Genomic DNA, 22,500 nt, shown 5'->3' on the forward strand with positions numbered 1-22,500 from the left:
TAAATCCCTTCAAATATGTAAATTTAATTAATACCATCAATAAATAAAGAAAATTAATTAAATAGGTATAACAATAAATTTCCCTAAATATACAAATTTAATTAATAACATCAATTGATAAAGAAATTAATTAAAATACATATAATAAATAAATCCCTTCAAATATGTAAATTTAATTAATACCATCAATAAATAAAGAAAATTAATTAAATAGGTATAACAATAAATTTCCCTAAATATACAAATTTAATTAATAACATCAATTGATAAAGAAATTAATTAAAATACATATAATAAATAAATCCCTTCAAATATGTAAATTTAATTAATACCATCAATAAATAAAGAAAATTAATTAAATAGGTATAACAATAAATTTATATAAATAAGCTAAATAACATAAGCTAATAGGTTCATACCCTAAAAATAGAAAATATATTAATTCTTTTATATAATTAGTAATATGCCTGATTAAAAGGATTATTTTGATGTAATATTTAATGTAAAAATTTTACTATTACTAAATATTTTTTATTTCAAAAACTTAAATTAAATTTTATTTAAATTTAAATATTAATAAATTATTGATATTTAAAATTTTTAATAATTAAATATTTTTTAATATATTTAAGTGTATTTGCACATAAAATTTTGAATTTTAAAGAATTTAAAAAAATTAAATAAATATAAAAATTTTTAAATTATATTAATTTTAAATTTTTTATTTATATATTATATTAATTTAAATTTTTTAATTATAATTTATGAAAAACTCAAATTATTTTTTAAATAATTAATAAATCTAAATTTAATTATAAATTAATTTTAATAATAAATCAATTTTTATATTAACTTTAATTTTATCTTATATACCTATTTTAACTTTATATCTTTCAAATTTTTTTTATTTATGATTAATTATAGAAACTTTAAATTTAATTTTTATTTCTATTATATGTTTTTTAAATTTTAATAAAAAAAGAGTTTTATATTTTTTAATTTCTTCAATTTCAGGATTAATAATAATTTTTTCTTTTTTAATAATTATAATAAATAAAGAAATAAATATTTATTATATAATATTTATATTTTCTATTTGAATAAAAATAGGTATTATACCAATACATTTTTGAACAAATATTATTATAAAAAATATAAATTACTTTCTTATTTTTTATTTTACAACATTTATAAAATTTATCCCAATATTAATTATTTATTATTTTTGTAATTTAAATTTTTTTTTTTTCATAACTCTATACATAACATTATTAATATCACCAATTTTTATAATATCACAAATTTCATTAAAATTAATATTTTCATATTCATCAATATTTCATTCATCATTAATAATTTTCTTAATTAATTTTAATAATGAAATTTGAATACATTATTTTTTTATATATTTATCAATTTCTTATTTACTTTTTATATTTTTGAATCATTTCAATTTTATTAATTCTACAAATTTTAAATCATTTTTATATTTCAATAAATCAAATAAATTTAAATTAACAATTTTAATTCTTTTATATTGTCAATTACCCCCAATAACTTCATTTATTATAAAAATTGACATAATACAAAGTCTAATAAAAACAGGTATATTTAAAATAACTATCTTATTTATTATAATAATATCTGTATTTTCAACATTTAACTACTTAAATTTTTTCAATTTAAACTTTTCTGACACTCAAATAAAATATACTTATATATTTAATTTTAAAAAATTAAAATTTAAATTTATTTATAATAAAATATTTTATTTATTTATTTTTTTCTCACTAATATATTTTTTTTACTAAAATTTTAATTATTTACATAATATATTTAAATTTGCAATTTAATATTTTTATTTAAATTATAAAATTTTATTAATTCATAATATCAGAATTATCTATTCATAAATAAATTTACAATTTATCCCTTAATTTCAGGCATGATATTTTTCAAAAAGATTGTAAGTTAATTAATAAACTTTAATCCTTCAAAGATTAATATATATATATAATTTTATCAATCTTAAAAATTTAAATTTTTATATTTAACATATCAAAATGATTTTATTCAACAAACCATAAATACATTGGAATATTATACTTTATCTTTGCGATATGATCAGGTATACTTGGATCATCAATAAGAATAATTATTCGAATAGAACTAAGTACACCAGGATCATGAATTAATAATGATCAACTTTATAATACTATTGTTACAGCTCATGCATTTTTAATAATTTTTTTTATAGTTATACCATTTATAGTTGGAGGATTTGGGAATTGACTAATCCCTTTAATATTAGGAACACCAGATATAGCATTTCCACGTATAAATAATTTAAGTTTTTGATTATTAATCCCATCAATTTTATTACTAATTATCAGAAGAATTTCTGGATCCGGAATAGGAACAGGTTGAACAGTTTATCCACCATTATCATTAAATACATTTCACTCATCAATATCAGTTGATTACGGAATTATTTCACTTCACATTGCAGGAATATCATCAATTCTAGGAGCAATAAATTTTATTACAACAATTTATTATTCAAAAAATATTTCATTAAATTATAATCAAATTTCATTATTTCCTTGATCAATTATTATTACAGCAATTTTATTACTTTTATCTTTACCTGTATTAGCCGGAGCTATCACAATATTATTAACTGATCGAAACTTAAATACATCATTTTTTGAACCATCAGGAGGAGGAGATCCAATTCTTTACCAACATTTATTTTGATTTTTTGGACACCCTGAAGTTTATATTTTAATTTTACCTGGATTTGGATTAATTTCACAAATTATTATAAATGAAAGAGGAAAAAAAGAAACATTTGGAAATTTAAGAATAATTTATGCTATACTAGGTATTGGATTTTTAGGATTTATCGTATGAGCACATCATATATTTACTGTAGGATTAGATGTTGACACTCGAGCATATTTTACTGCCGCAACTATAGTAATTGCCGTACCAACAGGAATTAAAGTATTCAGATGATTATCAACATTCTATAGAACTAAAATTTTCTTAAACCCATCAATTTTATGATCTTTAGGATTTATCTCATTATTTACAATTGGTGGATTATCAGGAATTATATTATCTAATTCATCAATTGATATTATTCTTCATGACACATACTATGTTATTGGTCACTTTCATTACGTTTTATCAATAGGAGCTGTCTTTGCAATTTTTTCAAGAATTATTCATTGATATCCAAATTTTACTATATTAACATTAAATAAAAAATTATTAAATATTCATTTTTTTATAATATTTATTGGAGTAAATTTAACATTTTTTCCTCAACATTTTTTAGGATTAATAAGAATACCACGACGATACTCTGATTACCCAGATGCATATTATTGTTGAAATTTAATCTCTTCAATTGGATCATTAATTTCATTTAATAGATTAATTTTTTTCATTTTTATTATACTTGAAAGTTTAATTAAACAACGATTAATTCTATTAAAATATATCTTTTCATCATTAGAATGAATTAATTTATCCCCTTCAGAACATTGTTTTAATGAATTACCTATAATTCTTTTAAAAAATTAATTTAATATGGCAGATTTAAGTGCAATGGTCTTAAACACCATAAATAAAATGTAAATTTTTATTAAAAATTGCTCATTGAAATATATATTCATTCCCAGACCCAAATTCACCATTAATAGATAATCTAATTTATTTTTATAATTTTACAATAATTATTTTAATAATAATTACTATATCTATTATTTATATAAATTTTATAATTATAGAAAATAAATTCATTAATTTAAAATTTATTAAAAATCATAACTTAGAAATAATTTGAACTATCATTCCAATAATTATACTATTAATTATTTCTATCCCATCATTAAAAATACTTTACTTTATTGATGAATTATGAAATCCAACTTTTTTTTCAATTAAATCAATTGGACATCAATGATACTGATCTTACGAATACCCAGAATTTAATAATAATTCAATTGATTCATATATAATTAATCTATTAGAATTAAACTCATTTCGGTTACTAGATGTAGATAATCGATTAATCATTCCATTTAATACCCCAATTCGTATATTAACAACATCAATAGATGTTATTCATTCATGAACAGTTCCTTCAATAGGAATTAAAATAGATGCAACTCCAGGACGAATTAATCAAATATCATTAATTTCATTACGACCAGGATTATATTTTGGACAATGTTCAGAAATTTGCGGAGCTTACCATTCATTTATACCAATTACCATTGAAAGAACAAATTTAAAAAACTTTACTAATTGAATTAATAAATTAAACTTATAAATTAAAAAGAATTAGTTAAATTAAATAACATTAAATTGTCAATTTAAAATTATTTTATAAAAATATTTTTTTATCCATTAAGTATCTTAAAAATAAAGAATTAACCTTTTAAGTTAAATATAATAAAAAAATATTCTTAATGATAATTAAAAATTCTTTTATTCCTCAAATAAGACCTATAAAATGAACTTTAATTTTAATTTTTATTATTATTTTATTTACAATCATCACAATATTAATTCATTTCATAATAAATAATTTTATTTACAAAAATAAAATAACTCAAAAAAAAATAAACTTCAAAAAAAAATGATAATAATTATTCAAAAATATTATGATAACAAATATATTCTCAATCTTTGATCCTTCAACATCTAATAATTATTCTCTAAATTGAATCATTATAATTTGACCTATTTTAATTTTTAATTGATCTTATTGATTTATCCCCTCACGATTTAATTTTAAATGAATTATATTAATAAACTTTATTTTAAATGAATTTAAAATTTTAACAAAAAAAATTAACCATTATAATTTAATTATATTTTTAAGATTATTCTATTTAATTATAAATATAAATTTAATTAGTTTAATACCTTACGTATTTACACCAACAAGACATATAAGAATTAATTTAAGTTTATCTTTAAGATTATGAATTAGATTTATAATATTTGGTTGAATTAAAAATACAAAACATATATTAATTCATCTTGTACCTATAAATACACCTTCTATATTAATAAGATTTATAGTAATAATTGAATCAATCAGAAACTTTATTCGACCATGAACCTTAGCAATTCGATTATCCGCAAATATATTAGCTGGTCACTTACTTCTATCTTTATTAGGTTCTTCAATAACAAATTTATCAATTAAATTCATTCCAATAATAATTATTATTCAAAATTTATTAATAATTTTAGAAATTTCTGTAGCATTCATTCAATCATATGTATTTACAATTTTATCATTACTTTATTTTAATGAAACAAACTAGTTAAATTTATGAAAATTAATACAATTATAAATTCAAAAAATAATCCATTTCATATAACAACAAATAGACCTTGACCATTAATTTTATCATTTAATCTAATAAATTTATTATTTAATAATATCATTAGATTTAACTTAAATTTTTCTCTTCTTAATTTATTAAATTTATTTACATTAATATTAACATCATACCAATGATGACGAGATCTAATTCGAGAAAGAACATTTCAAGGATTTCATACCCTAAATATTATAAATATAATTAAATTTAGAATAATTCTATTTATTATTTCTGAATTATTTTTCTTTATTTCATTTTTTTGAACTTTTTTACATTCATCAATTTCACCTTCAATAGAAATTGGAAATTTATGACCCCCAAAAATAATTAATATATTTAATCCATATGACATCCCATTACTAAACTCAATTATTTTAATTTATTCAGGAATAACAATCACATGAAGACATAATTTAATTAAAAATAACTATAAAAAATCATTAAAATTATTAAATATAACAATCTATTTAGGAATATATTTTTCAATACTTCAATATATTGAATATCTAGAATCTAATTTTACATTTAATGACAGAATTTTTGGGTCAATCTTTTTCATAGCTACAGGATTTCATGGAATTCATGTAATTATTGGAACTATATTTTTAATTATTTGCTCTTTACGATTAAAAAAAAATCATTTTTCAATAATTCATCATTTAAATTTTGATTTAGCATCATGATATTGACATTTTGTTGATATAATTTGATTAATTTTATACATTTTAATTTATTGATGAATATATTAAATTATATAAATAGTATAACAAAACTACATTTAATTTCCAATTAAAAAATTTAAATAAAACTTAATTTATATAATACTTTCAATATTAATTATTGTAATATTTTTAATTTTAATTCCATTATTAATTTTATCTATTAATAAATTTTTATCATTAAAAAATAATAAAGACCGAGAAAAAATAAAACCATTTGAATGCGGATTTGATCAATTAACACCCCCACAATTACCATTTTCTATTCAATTTTTTTTAATTACTTTAATATTTTTAATTTTTGATATAGAAATTATTTTAATTCTACCTATTATTAATTCATTAAATAGCTTACAAAAATTAAGAATATTTATTTTTTTAATATTTATTTTAATCCTCTTTATAAGTTTGTGATACGAATGGACATATAATTATTTAACATGAATTTAAATTATACAACTATATATAAAGTAAAATAATACAAATTAATTTCGACTTAATTATTGGATAAATTTATTCCTATATATATAAATAAAAAATTAGGATATTAGTTAATAAATTTAAATATAACATTAAAATTGCAATTTAAAATAATTTTTAAATATATCTTAATTAATTGAAACCAAAATAGAGGTAAATTAATGTTAATAATTTAAATGAATACAAAATATTCCAATTAATGAAATAAAATTCATGAACTTCTAATTCATTCTTAAATGAAAATAAAATCATTTATATTTCTAAATTTATATAGTTTATTAAAAACATTATATTTTCAGTATAAAAAAAATTTTACCTAAAAATTTATAAATATTTAAAAATTTTACAATTACAATTATATTTTCAATATAATACTCTTAATTAAGCTATTTAAATACAATAAAATTTATATAAATAAAAAAAACATAAAAATAATAAAATAATAAAATAATATATTTACAACACCAACATTTTTTTTATAAATTTTTATTAAAACATTATTTTTAATTATAAAATTTATCAAAAACTTTAAATTTATCACAAAAACTTTATCTACAGATTTATCAAATATAATTTCAAAATTAAATATCTTATTAATAAATCAAACATAAAAAATTTTTAATAAATATTCTGAATAAAATATACTTAAAATAAAATTTGATATTTTAACAAAAACTCTCTTTTTTAAAAAAATTAAACTTTTAAATTCAAAATAAAACATTAAAGATAAAAAATATATTAATAATAATACATATTTATCATTTAATGTTATTTTAAAATTTTCATAAATAAATATATTATAAAAATATTTACCATAAAAAATACTAAAACCTCCTATTAAAATAAATGAATAATTTATATATTTAGATCTTCTTTCATTTACATATAAATATCTAAAATAATTAATATAATAAATTAATACTCAATTTAATAAACGAATACTATAACTTACTGTTAATACAATTGAAATATACAAAATTATTATAATTAAAATAATTAAATTAAAATTATAAAATATTTCTATAATTAAATCTTTAGAAAAAAAACCAGTAATAAAAGGAAATCCACATAAATTTAAAATTGATAAAATAAATATAAATCTCTTTAAAGGATTAATATAAAAATTACCTCTAAAAAAACGTAAATCTTGAATACCCAAATTCATATGAATAAAACTTCCAACACTTAAAAATATTGTAGATTTAAATAAAGCATGACAAATTAAATGAAAAAATCCTAAATCAACATTTCCTAATAATAAAATACTTATTATAAAACTTAACTGACTTAAAGTTGATAAAGCAATAACTTTCTTAAAATTTATTTCAAAATTTGCTATTAAACCAGATATAAATATTGTAAAACTAAAAATTAATAATATTAAAATATTCATAAAATTTAAATCTATAAATATTTTATTATACCGAATCAATAAATAAACACCTGCAGTTACTAAAGTTGATGAATGAACCAATGAAGAAACAGGTGTTGGTGCAGTTATAGCTGCAGGTAATCAAAAAGAAAATGGAAACTGTGCACTTTTAGTTAATATCATAATTAACATAAATAATGAAATTAATTTAAAATCTTGATAAAAAAAAATATTTCAAGAACCAAAAAATGACAATATACAAATAATTAAAATTAAAGCTACATCTCCTAACCGATTACAACAAACAGTTAATATACCAGAATTATAAGAATTTTTATTTTGATAATAAATTACTAAACAATAAGAAATTAATCCTAACCCATCTCACCCTAAAATAATACCAATTATTCTTGGTCTCAAAATTATAAAACATATAGAAATCATAAAAATAAAAACTAATAATTTAAAACGTTCAATATACAAATCATTTTCTATATATTCAATACTATATAATATAACAATCCCAGTAATTAAAATAACTGTACTTAAATATATTATAGATATAAAATCAATATAAATAACAAATCTAAATTTTATAGAATTTATTTCAATAATTACTCATTCTATAAAATAAATAATTTTAAATAAATATAAATAAAATCCAAAAAAAAAAAAAAAAAAAGAAGAAAAAAATATAAATAAAAAATAAACTATAAATTTTATAATAATAATTTAAAGTAATCAATTACATCTTTGAAATCACAATTCAATATTTTTTTTTAAACTACTTAAATTTAATTAATCAAATTATAAAAATATTGATAAATTAAAAATAAATAAATTTAAAGGAATTCAATGAGATAAAACAATTAAATAATCTATTAACCTATATTTATTAATTTTACAAAAATTAAATTCACCATGTTGAGTATATCTAAATAAATTTAGTGAATAAAAAAATCTAAAAAATATTAAAATTATTAAAATAAATAAATTTAAAAAATTTCAATTAACTAAACTTATAATTAAAAAAATTTCACTAATTAAATTTAATGATAATGGAGCAGATAAATTTGAAGTACATAATAAAAATCATATTAAAGATATTCTAGGGTATAAATTTATTAATCCTTTATTTATTAATATCAATCGTCTATTTCTTAATAAATAACATAAATTTACTAAAAAAAATAACCCTGATGAACATAAACCATGAGAAATTATTATTATATAACTACCTTTAACCCCACTATTTATTAATGTTATTATCCCTCTTAATGTTAATCCTATATGAACAACTGAAGAATAAGCCACTAAAATTTTTATATCAATTTGACGTATACATAAAATACTAATTAATATTGATCCAAAAATTCTAAAATATATAATAATTTCATTAAATTCAATAAAATTTTTTATAAATATTAATATAAAACGAATTAAACCATAAATTCCTAATTTTAATAAAATTCCTGCTAAAATTATTGATCCAATAACAGGAGCCTCAACATGAGCTTTCAATAATCAAGAATGGAATATAAATATAGGAATCTTAACAAAAAATGTAAACATAAAAAATAAAAATATAAACATATTTAAATATTTAATTTTTAATATTTCAAAGTAATACATCATTAAAATATTATAAAAATAATATAAATCTAAAATAAAAATTAAAAAAGGTAAAGAAAAAAATATTGTATAAAATAATAAATAAAATGAAGCTAACTCTCGTATTTCACCTATCCCTCATTTTATAATAATAAAAAATATAAGAACTAACCTAATTTCAAATATAAAATAAAATATTAATAAATTTATTGAAGTAAAAACAAAAATTAAAGAAATTAATAATGTCAATATTAATATTTTAAAATAAAAAAAATCATTATTTTTAACATCAAAAAAAATAAAAATTAACCCAAAAATTAAAAATGTTAATGATAATAATATATAAGAATATAAATTTATTCCTAATATTTCATTAATTATCCCATTTTCTACAAATTGATTAAAACAAAGAAATGGAATTATACAAAATAATAATATTAATATTCCTAATAAATACTTACTATTAAAAAAAATTAATAAGATTATTATAAAAATTACATAAATTATCATATTAAATTTAATACTTTAACACTTTGATTCCCAAATAAAAAAATTATTCTAATTATTAAACCTAGCCCAATTAAACTCTCACAAACACCTATAATTAAAACAACTAAAAATAATCAATCATTTAAATCTAAATCTGACAATATTAAAGTTAAATGTAAAATTAAAATTAATAAAAACTCTAAACAAATTAAAATTAATAAAAATCTCTTAAATCTTAATATTATTAATAAAATTATAACAAATAATAATAATATATAATTAAATTCCCTAAAAACTTCTAAAAAAATTAATTTATAAAATAAATTTATTCAATAAATTTCAAAAAAATTATTTAAAAATAATATCTTTAATCTCCAAAATTAAAATTTTCTTTAAAACTATTTTTTGATAAATTCGATAAGCTATATAATTTAAATATAAAAATATTAATTTTGTAAATTAAAATCAGAAATTTATTTCTTATAGCTAATTGAACTATTTGTAAAAATTATCATTTTAAAAATCATTATATTACTATGAATAAAATTATATAATATCTCAAAAAATAATTTACCTCCTATAAATTTTATAATAACATTAATTTATTATACAATAACTTTAATAATAATTAACTACATTTTTATACCAAAAAAATCTTTATATTTAATAATAATTTTTATTACAATTATTAGAAGTATACTAATTATATTTATATACTTTGTCAGAATAATAAATAATTCATTTATTTCTAAAAAAAATAAAATAGATAAATATTTTCTTTTCATAAATTTTATATTTTTATTTTTATTTTCTTTAACTTTACTTTTATGCAAAAATAAAAAAATAATTATTAATTCAACTAATGAAAATGTTAATATTTACAAAATTTATGAATATCCATATACTTTAATTATTTTTTATTTAATAAGATTATTACTATTAATTTTAATTTTAACAATAAAAATTTCTATAACTAGTAAAACAAATCAATCATTACGAAAAATAAAAAATTAATCTATGAAGAATAAAATTTTTTATAAATTTATAAATATTAATCCATTAATAAAAATACTTAATTTATCACTAATTAACCTACCAACTCCAATAAGTATTAACTACTTATGAAATTTAGGATCAATTTTAGGATTATTCTTAATAATTCAAATTATTTCTGGATTATTTTTATCTTTTCATTATTGTCCAAATATAAATCTAGCCTTTAATAGAACTATTCATATTATAAAAAATATTAATCTTGGGTGATTTATACGATTAACTCATATAAATGGAGCCTCATTCTTTTTTATATCAATATTTTTACATATCGCCCGAGGAATCTACTATTTTTCATTCACACTTACAAAAGTATGATTAATTGGAATTATTATTTTATTACTATCAATAGCAACAGCATTTTTAGGATATGTGTTACCTTGAGGACAAATATCTTTTTGGGGAGCAACTGTAATTACTAATTTATTATCAGCTATCCCATACTTAGGACAAATATTAGTTCAATGAATTTGAGGTGGATTTTCAATTAATAACGCTACTTTAAATCGATTCTATTCTTTTCATTTTATTTTACCAATAATTATTTTATTATTAGTAATTCTACATTTATTTTTTTTACATTTAAGATTCTCTCATAACTCTATAGGGTTAACAAGAAAACTTTATATATTATCTTTCAACCCTTATTTTATTATTAAAGATTTATTTGGTTACATAATTATTTTAACAATTTTTTTCTTAATCACAATAAAATTTCCTTACATACTAAGTGACCCTGATAATTTTATTCTTGCAAACCCAATAATTACTCCTGAACATATTAAACCTGAATGATACTTCTTATTTGCATATGCTATTCTTCGATCCATTCCAAATAAATTAGGAGGTGTAATTTTTTTAATATTATCAATTTTAATTTTAATTATATTAACAATATCAAATAAAAATAATATAAATTCATGCAAATATTATTATTTAAATAAAATAAATTTTTGGTTATTCATTATATCATTTATTATACTAACATGACTAGGTAGACAATTAATTGAATATCCATATATTCAATTAACACAATTATTTTCAATTATTTATTTTTCTTATTTTTTTACCTCCCCAATTTTAAATTATTTTTGAGATAAACTTATTTATCATAACTAAGTTAATGAGCTTGAAATAAGCATATATTTTGAAAATATAATATAGATTTTAAATAAATCTATTAACTTTAAAAAATAATTATTAATAAAAATTCTTTAAATATAAAATTTAACAAAATATAATATAAAGAAATTAATAAAAACTTTTTTCAACATAAATCTATTAATTGATCATACCGAATTCGCGGACAAATTGAACGTATTAAAATAATGAAAAAAAAATGAATATCAACAAATAACGCAAAATTTCATCTTACAAAATCTACACCAAAAAAAATCAATACTATAATTACTCTAACAAAAACAATTCTTAAATATTCAGATATAAAAATTAATGTAAATGTACCTCTAAAATATTCAATATTAAATCCTGAAACTAATTCAGATTCACCTTCAATTAAGTCAAAAGGTGAACGATTTAATTCAACTAATATACTAATTAAAAACATTAAATAAATAGGAAATATATATATAAATATATATATATATAATTGATACTTTAAAAAATTATAAAATGAAAAATCTTCAATTAATAAAATTAAAGAAAATAAAATTAAAAATAAACTAACTTCATAAGAAACTGATTGAGCAATAGATCGAATAGAACCTAACATTGAATAATTTGAATTAGAAATTCAACCTCTAAATATTACAGGATAAACATTTAACCCAATAATTATTAACATAAATAAAATACCATAATCAAAAAAAATCATATAACAACTTATTGGGTAAATAAATCAAATTAATATAGAAAATAAAAATATTAAAATAGGTATAAATATATAAATCAAAAACTTTCTTTTTATAACTAAAAATAATTCTTTACTTAATAATTTAATTGCATCTCTAAAAGGTTGTAAAAATCCTAAAAATCCAACTTTATTTGGCCCAACCCGAAATTGAACTAAACTTAATAATTTACGTTCAAATAATGTCAAAAAAGCTATTCTAATTAAATTAAAAATTAATAAAATTATAAATATAAAAAAATCTAAAATAATTATTCTAAATTCAAATAAAATTATTATCTATTATAATACTTATTCTTATAATATTCATAAATTCTAAATTTATAACACTTTTCTGCCAAGATAATTATTAATAAATTTAAATTAACCAAAAAATAACATTTATTTAAACTTAGTCCTTTCGTACAAAAATTTAAAATTAATTTAAAGATAGAAACTGATCTGGCTTACGCCGATCTGAACTCAAATCATGTAAAATTTAAAAAGTCGAACAGACTTAATATTTAAATGTCTTCATTTAAATTTAATTTTAATTCAACATCGAGGTCATAAACATTTTTATAAATACGATCTTCCCAAAAATATTATGCTGTTATCCCTAAGGTAATTTTTTTCTAATAATTTTAAAAAAATCTCAAAAATTTTACAATAATTATTGATTAAAATATTTTAAAGTTTATTAAATTTAAACATCCTCCCAATTAAATAATAAATTAATTAAATTAAAATTAAACTTTAAATAATATTTAATAAATTAAATTATAAAATTCTATAGGGTCTTCTCGTCCCTTAAAAAAAATTAAGCATTTTTACTTAAAATTTAAATTCATAATTTATACTTGAAACAGTTTATATTTCATTAACTCATTTATACAAGACCTTAATTAAAAGCCAAATTATTATGCTACCTTTGCACAGTTATAAATACTGCAACTATTTAAAATTAAATTCATTGAGTAGAGCTTACCTTAAAATAATAATCAAAAAGAAATGTTTTTGTTAAACATTTGAATATAAATTTTGCCGAATTCTTTAAATATATATATATATATATTATATATTATAATATATTTTATTCATAAATAAATTCAATTACTAATTTAATCATTATAAATAATTTCAATTAATTCTAAAATATTATTTTATAAAAAATATATTAATAAAATTAAATTAATAATAGATAAAAATAAATTATAAAATTTTCTATATCAATAACAAATTTCATGTTTATAAATTTATAAAAATCTAAATTTTATAATTATAAATAAATTTATAGATTATCCCATAAATTTTTTATATTTAATAAATTTTTAATTATATATATATATATATATTAATATAATAAAAATAATAAAAATTAACTTAAATATATGAATTAAATTCAATTCTAAAATAACTAGATATCTAAAATTTGAATAAAATTTCATTTCTAAATAAATATTAATAAACATTTTACTACATATAAAATTATATTTATTTAGATCATTTTATTTTCGAGATTTATAAATCTATATATATAAATTAAATAACCCTGATACAAAAGGTACAAAAATAAATTTTATTTTTATAAAATTAAAATATTTCTTTCACAATACTATTTAATAAAAAATAAATTTATTCAAAAATTTTACTAAAACAATATAAAATTAAATTATTTTCTTTAAAAAATAAATATAACAAATTTAATATATATATATATATATATAATATTTAATAAAATTTTAAATTATAAAAATTAATCTTTTTATTGTAAATAAAAAATTTTTATTAAACTAAAATTTTAAAAAAGTACATTTTCCAATACACTAACTTTGTTACGACTTATTTCAATACTATTGAAATTGACGGGCGATTTGTACATTAAATAAAAAATATTTCAAATAATAAAATTTTATTTAATTTACTTTTAAATCCAATTTTATTAAAATATTAAAATTTTAAATTCAAAAATTTAATTTAATGTAATTCATATAAACCTAAAAAAAAATACATTTTGATCTGAATTCTTATATTATTAAAAATATTTTTTAATTATAAAATTTAAATCTATAATCTTAATAAACGACAATACATAACCAATTTTTTAGTATATCTTAACGTGGACTATCAAATTAATCTACAAATTCCTCTAATTTAAAGATATTTAACCGCCAAATTTTTTAATTTTAATGATCAACATTTAATTGTTAAATTACAACTTTCATATCTATAGTAGGGTATCTAATCCTAGTTTAATTTAAATATTTAATAAAAATAATATTAATAAAAATTAAATTAATTAAATTTATATATATTTCACTAATAAAACTTAATAAAAATTAATTTCATAAACAAATTATTTTAAATTTAATTAAATTAATTTATAAATAAAGTTTAACCGCAGATGCTGGCACTTATTCATCCTTTATTTAAATTAAATTCCTAATTATAACATTAATTAATAAAAAAAAATTAATTTCTAAATAAAATTATTAAAATTATTAAAATTCTAATAAATAAAAATTTTATATAATAAATTAAATTAAATAATTAATTATAATTCAAAAATCAAAAACTTTATTCTTCAATTAAAATTCATTTTAAAAAAAAAATATTTGCAATAAATCCTTTAAATTTAATTCAATCTCCCTAAATAAAATTAAATCTATTAAATTTACTACCAATAAAATTTTTTCACTGAAAATTAAAACTACCGACTAAAATTCTTTCACTTTTTATAAACGTTATTGGGTAAAATTTTTTCTTTACTTATTGATGCTATTAATTAAAATTTTTTATTTGAAAGAACTCAATCTATTAAACTTTATTCTTCAATTAAAATTCATTTTAAAAAAAAAATATTTGCAATAAATCCTTTAAATTTAATTCAATCTCCCTAAATAAAATTAAATCTATTAAATTTACTACCAATAAAATTTTTTCACTGAAAATTAAAACTACCGACTAAAATTCTTTCACTTTTTATAAACGTTATTGGGTAAAATTTTTTCTTTACTTATTGATGCTATTAATTAAAATTTTTTATTTGAAAGAACTCAATCTATTAAACTTTATTCTTCAATTAAAATTCATTTTAAAAAAAAAATATTTGCAATAAATCCTTTAAATTTAATTCAATCTCCCTAAATAAAATTAAATCTATTAAATTTACTACCAATAAAATTTTTTCACTGAAAATTAAAACTACCGACTAAAATTCTTTCACTTTTTATAAACGTTATTGGGTAAAATTTTTTCTTTACTTATTGATGCTATCAATTAAAATTTTTTATTTGAAAGAACTCAATCTATTAAACTTTATTCTTCAATTAAAATTCATTTTAAAAAAAAAATATTTGCAATAAATCCTTTAAATTTAATTCAATCTCCCTAAATAAAATTAAATCTATTAAATTTACTACCAATAAAATTTTTTCACTGAAAATTAAAACTACCGACTAAAATTCTTTCACTTTTTATAAACGTTATTGGGTAAAATTTTTTCTTTACTTATTGATGCTATCAATTAAAATTTTTTATTTGAAAGAACTCAATCTATTAAACTTTATTCTTCAATTAAAATTCATTTTAAAAAAAAAAATATTTGCAATAAATCCTTTAAATTTAATTCAATCTCCCTAAATAAAATTAAATCTATTAAATTTACTACCAATAAAATTTTTTCACTGAAAATTAAAACTACCGACTAAAATTCTTTCACTTTTTATAAACGTTATTGGGTAAAATTTTTTCTTTACTTATTGATGCTATTAATTAAAATTTTTTATTTGAAAGAACTCAATCTATTAAACTTTATTCTTCAATTAAAATTCATTTTAAAAAAAAAATATTTGCAATAAATCCTTTAAATTTAATTCAATCTCCCTAAATAAAATTAAATCTATTAAATTTACTACCAATAAAATTTTTTCACTGAAAATTAAAACTACCGACTAAAATTCTTTCACTTTTTATAAACGTTATTGGGTAAAATTTTTTCTTTACTTATTGATGCTATTAATTAAAATTTTTTATTTGAAAGAACTCAATCTATTAAACTTTATTCTTCAATTAAAATTCATTTTAAAAAAAAAATATTTGCAATAAATCCTTTAAATTTAATTCAATCTCCCTAAATAAAATTAAATCTATTAAATTTACTACCAATAAAATTTTTTCACTGAAAATTAAAACTACCGACTAAAATTCTTTCACTTTTTATAAACGTTATTGGGTAAAATTTTTTCTTTACTTATTGATGCTATTAATTAAAATTTTTTATTTGAAAGAACTCAATCTATTAAACTTTATTCTTCAATTAAAATTCATTTTAAAAAAAAAATATTTGCAATAAATCCTTTAAATTTAATTCAATCTCCCTAAATAAAATTAAATCTATTAAATTTACTACCAATAAAATTTTTTCACTGAAAATTAAAACTACCGACTAAAATTCTTTCACTTTTTATAAACGTTATTGGGTAAAATTTTTTCTTTACTTATTGATGCTATTAATTAAAATTTTTTATTTGAAAGAACTCAATCTATTAAACTTTATTCTTCAATTAAAATTCATTTTAAAAAAAAAATATTTGCAATAAATCCTTTAAATTTAATTCAATCTCCCTAAATAAAATTAAATCTATTAAATTTACTACCAATAAAATTTTTTCACTGAAAATTAAAACTACCGACTAAAATTCTTTCACTTTTTATAAACGTTATTGGGTAAAATTTTTTCTTTACTTATTGATGCTATTAATTAAAATTTTTTATTTGAAAGAACTCAATCTATTAAACTTTATTCTTCAATTAAAATTCATTTTAAAAAAAAAATATTTGCAATAAATCCTTTAAATTTAATTCAATCTCCCTAAATAAAATTAAATCTATTAAATTTACTACCAATAAAATTTTTTCACTGAAAATTAAAACTACCGACTAAAATTCTTTCACTTTTTATAAACGTTATTGGGTAAAATTTTTTCTTTACTTATTGATGCTATCAATTAAAATTTTTTATTTGAAAGAACTCAATCTATTAAACTTTATTCTTCAATTAAAATTCATTTTAAAAAAAAAATATTTGCAATAAATCCTTTAAATTTAATTCAATCTCCCTAAATAAAATTAAATCTATTAAATTTACTACCAATAAAATTTTTTCACTGAAAATTAAAACTACCGACTAAAATTCTTTCACTTTTTATAAACATTATTGGGTAAAATTTTTTCTTTACTTATTGATGCTATTAATTAAAATTTTTTATTTGAAAGAACTCAATCTATTAAACTTTATTCTTCAATTAAAATTCATTTTAAAAAAAAAATATTTGCAATAAATCCTTTAAATTTAATTCAATCTCCCTAAATAAAATTAAATCTATTAAATTTACTACCAATAAAATTTTTTCACTGAAAATTAAAACTACCGACTAAAATTCTTTCACTTTTTATAAACGTTATTGGGTAAAATTTTTTCTTTACTTATTGATGCTATTAATTAAAATTTTTTATTTGAAAGAACTCAATCTATTAAACTTTATTCTTCAATTAAAATTCATTTTAAAAAAAAAATATTTGCAATAAATCCTTTAAATTTAATTCAATCTCCCTAAATAAAATTAAATCTATTAAATTTACTACCAATAAAATTTTTTCACTGAAAATTAAAACTACCGACTAAAATTCTTTCACTTTTTATAAACGTTATTGGGTAAAATTTTTTCTTTACTTATTGATGCTATTAATTAAAATTTTTTATTTGAAAGAACTCAATCTATTAAACTTTATTCTTCAATTAAAATTCATTTTAAAAAAAAAATATTTGCAATAAATCCTTTAAATTTAATTCAATCTCCCTAAATAAAATTAAATCTATTAAATTTACTACCAATAAAATTTTTTCACTGAAAATTAAAACTACCGACTAAAATTCTTTCACTTTTTATAAACGTTATTGGGTAAAATTTTTTCTTTACTTATTGATGCTATTAATTAAAATTTTTTATTTGAAAGAACTCAATCTATTAAACTTTATTCTTCAATTAAAATTCATTTTAAAAAAAAAAATATTTGCAATAAATCCTTTAAATTTAATTCAATCTCCCTAAATAAAATTAAATCTATTAAATTTACTACCAATAAAATTTTTTCACTGAAAATTAAAACTACCGACTAAAATTCTTTCACTTTTTATAAACGTTATTGGGTAAAATTTTTTCTTTACTTATTGATGCTATCAATTAAAATTTTTTATTTGAAAGAACTCAATCTATTAAACTTTATTCTTCAATTAAAATTCATTTTAAAAAAAAAATATTTGCAATAAATCCTTTAAATTTAATTCAATCTCCCTAAATAAAATTAAATCTATTAAATTTACTACCAATAAAATTTTTTCACTGAAAATTAAAACTACCGACTAAAATTCTTTCACTTTTTATAAACGTTATTGGGTAAAATTTTTTCTTTACTTATTGATGCTATTAATTAAAATTTTTTATTTGAAAGAACTCAATCTATTAAACTTTATTCTTCAATTAAAATTCATTTTAAAAAAAAAATATTTGCAATAAATCCTTTAAATTTAATTCAATCTCCCTAAATAAAATTAAATCTATTAAATTTACTACCAATAAAATTTTTTCACTGAAAATTAAAACTACCGACTAAAATTCTTTCACTTTTTATAAACGTTATTGGGTAAAATTTTTTCTTTACTTATTGATGCTATTAATTAAAATTTTTTATTTGAAAGAACTCAATCTATTAAACTTTATTCTTCAATTAAAATTCATTTTAAAAAAAAAATATTTGCAATAAATCCTTTAAATTTAATTCAATCTCCCTAAATAAAATTAAATCTATTAAATTTACTACCAATAAAATTTTTTCACTGAAAATTAAAACTACCGACTAAAATTCTTTCACTTTTTATAAACGTTATTGGGTAAAATTTTTTCTTTACTTATTGATGCTATTAATTAAAATTTTTTATTTGAAAGAACTCAATCTATTAAACTTTATTCTTCAATTAAAATTCATTTTAAAAAAAAAAATATTTGCAATAAATCCTTTAAATTTAATTCAATCTCCCTAAATAAAATTAAATCTATTAAATTTACTACCAATAAAATTTTTTCACTGAAAATTAAAACTACCGACTAAAATTCTTTCACTTTTTATAAACGTTATTGGGTAAAATTTTTTCTTTACTTATTGATGCTATCAATTAAAATTTTTTATTTGAAAGAACTCAATCTATTAAACTTTATTCTTCAATTAAAATTCATTTTAAAAAAAAAATATTTGCAATAAATCCTTTAAATTTAATTCAATCTCCCTAAATAAAATTAAATCTATTAAATTTACTACCAATAAAATTTTTTCACTGAAAATTAAAACTACCGACTAAAATTCTTTCACTTTTTATAAACGTTATTGGGTAAAATTTTTTCTTTACTTATTGATGCTATCAATTAAAATTTTTTATTTGAAAGAACTCAATCTATTAAACTTTATTCTTCAATTAAAATTCATTTTATTCTATATATATATATATATATACATATATTTCTAACAATATTTTATACTAAAATAAATAAATATAAAAAATAATTAAATTAATTAAATTTTCTATAAATAAAATATTGAAATTATCAAATACTAATAAAAAAATTAAAATTAAAAATTAATACGTAAAATAATTATATTAAATAAATGTAGCCCCTCCTAAAAATAAATAAATATCAATTATTTTAAAATAAATTTCTTATAAATTCAAATTAATCTTATTAAATAGATTAATCCAGCCTATTCCTATAAATTAATTAAAAAATAAATAAAAATATTAAATTAAATTAAAAAAAACAAATAAATCAGATTAATCAAAATTAATAAAAATTAACCAATTAAATATAAATAAATAAATATAGATTAAATAAATTATTTTTTAATAAAATTTTTAAAATTAAATAAATAATTATATATTATTAACCAAATATTTGATATATTAATAGGATACATATGATCATTTGTGTGATTATTAATAAATCTAAATATGAATATATAAATCTTAGATGAACGTGATACCTCCTAATGTTTCCACTGGTTTATTAATAAATTTAAATCATATCCAATAAATTATTACAAATAAAATTAAAAATTTTACAATAAATTGATAATTATATTATTTCTTTTTTTTATTTTAAAATTCATAAATAAAATATTAAAAAAAAAATATTTTATACTAAAATAAATAAATATAAAAAATAATTAAATTAATTAAATTTTCTATAAATAAAATATTGAAATTATCAAATACTAATAAAAAAATTAAAATTAAAAATTAATACGTAAAATAATTATATTAAATAAATGTAGCCCCTCCTAAAAATAAATAAATATCAATTATTTTAAAATAAATTTCTTATAAATTCAAATTAATCTTATTAAATAGATTAATCCAGCCTATTCCTATAAATTAATTAAAAAATAAATAAAAATATTAAATTAAATTAAAAAAAAACAAATAAATCAGATTAATCAAAATTAATAAAAATTAACCAATTAAATATAAATAAATAAATATAGATTAAATAAATTATTTTTTAATAAAATTTTTAAAATTAAATAAATAATTATATATTATTAACCAAATATTTGATATATTAATAGGATACATATGATCATTTGTGTGATTATTAATAAATCTAAATATGAATATATAAATCTTAGATGAACGTGATACCTCCTAATGTTTCCACTGGTTTATTAATAAATTTAAATCATATCCAATAAATTATTACAAATAAAATTAAAAATTTTACAATAAATTGATAATTATATTATTTCTTTTTTTTATTTTAAAATTCATAAATAAAATATTAAAAAAAAAATATTTTATACTAAAATAAATAAATATAAAAAATAATTAAATTAATTAAATTTTCTATAAATAAAATATTGAAATTATCAAATACTAATAAAAAAATTAAAATTAAAAATTAATACGTAAAATAATTATATTAAATAAATATAGCCCCTCCTAAAAATAAATAAATATCAATTATTTTAAAATAAATTTCTTATAAATTCAAATTAATCTTATTAAATAGATTAATCCAGCCTATTCCTATAAATTAATTAAAAAATAAATAAAAATATTAAATTAAATTAAAAAAAAACAAATAAATCAGATTAATCAAAATTAATAAAAATTAACCAATTAAATATAAATAAATAAATATAGATTAAATAAATTATTTTTTAATAAAATTTTTAAAATTAAATAAATAATTATATATTATTAACCAAATATTTGATATATTAATAGGATACATATGATCATTTGTGTGATTATTAATAAATCTAAATATGAATATATAAATCTTAGATGAACGTGATACCTCCTAATGTTTCCACTGGTTTATTAATAAATTTAAATCATATCCAATAAATTATTACAAATAAAATTAAAAATTTTACAATAAATTGATAATTATATTATTTCTTTTT

The 22,500-nt window shown here is 16.0% G+C and overlaps 4 pseudogenes; all 4 read left to right on the forward strand.

The window, feature by feature from the left end:
• The first annotated feature begins 2,067 nt into the window (after positions 1-2,067).
• On the forward strand, positions 2,068-3,591 carry LOC143175541 (cytochrome c oxidase subunit 1 pseudogene; annotated as a pseudogene).
• An 82-nt stretch (positions 3,592-3,673) lies between these two features.
• Positions 3,674-12,251, forward strand: LOC143175542 (cytochrome c oxidase subunit 2 pseudogene; annotated as a pseudogene).
• LOC143175543 (cytochrome c oxidase subunit 3-like) lies at positions 5,429-12,251 on the forward strand (annotated as a pseudogene).
• On the forward strand, positions 11,097-14,179 carry LOC143175528 (cytochrome b pseudogene; annotated as a pseudogene).
• The last annotated feature ends 8,321 nt before the right edge of the window (positions 14,180-22,500 follow it).

Source organism: Nomia melanderi, unplaced genomic scaffold, assembly GCF_051020985.1.
Source record: "Nomia melanderi isolate GNS246 unplaced genomic scaffold, iyNomMela1 scaffold0105, whole genome shotgun sequence".
Lineage (NCBI taxonomy): Eukaryota > Metazoa > Arthropoda > Insecta > Hymenoptera > Halictidae > Nomia > Nomia melanderi.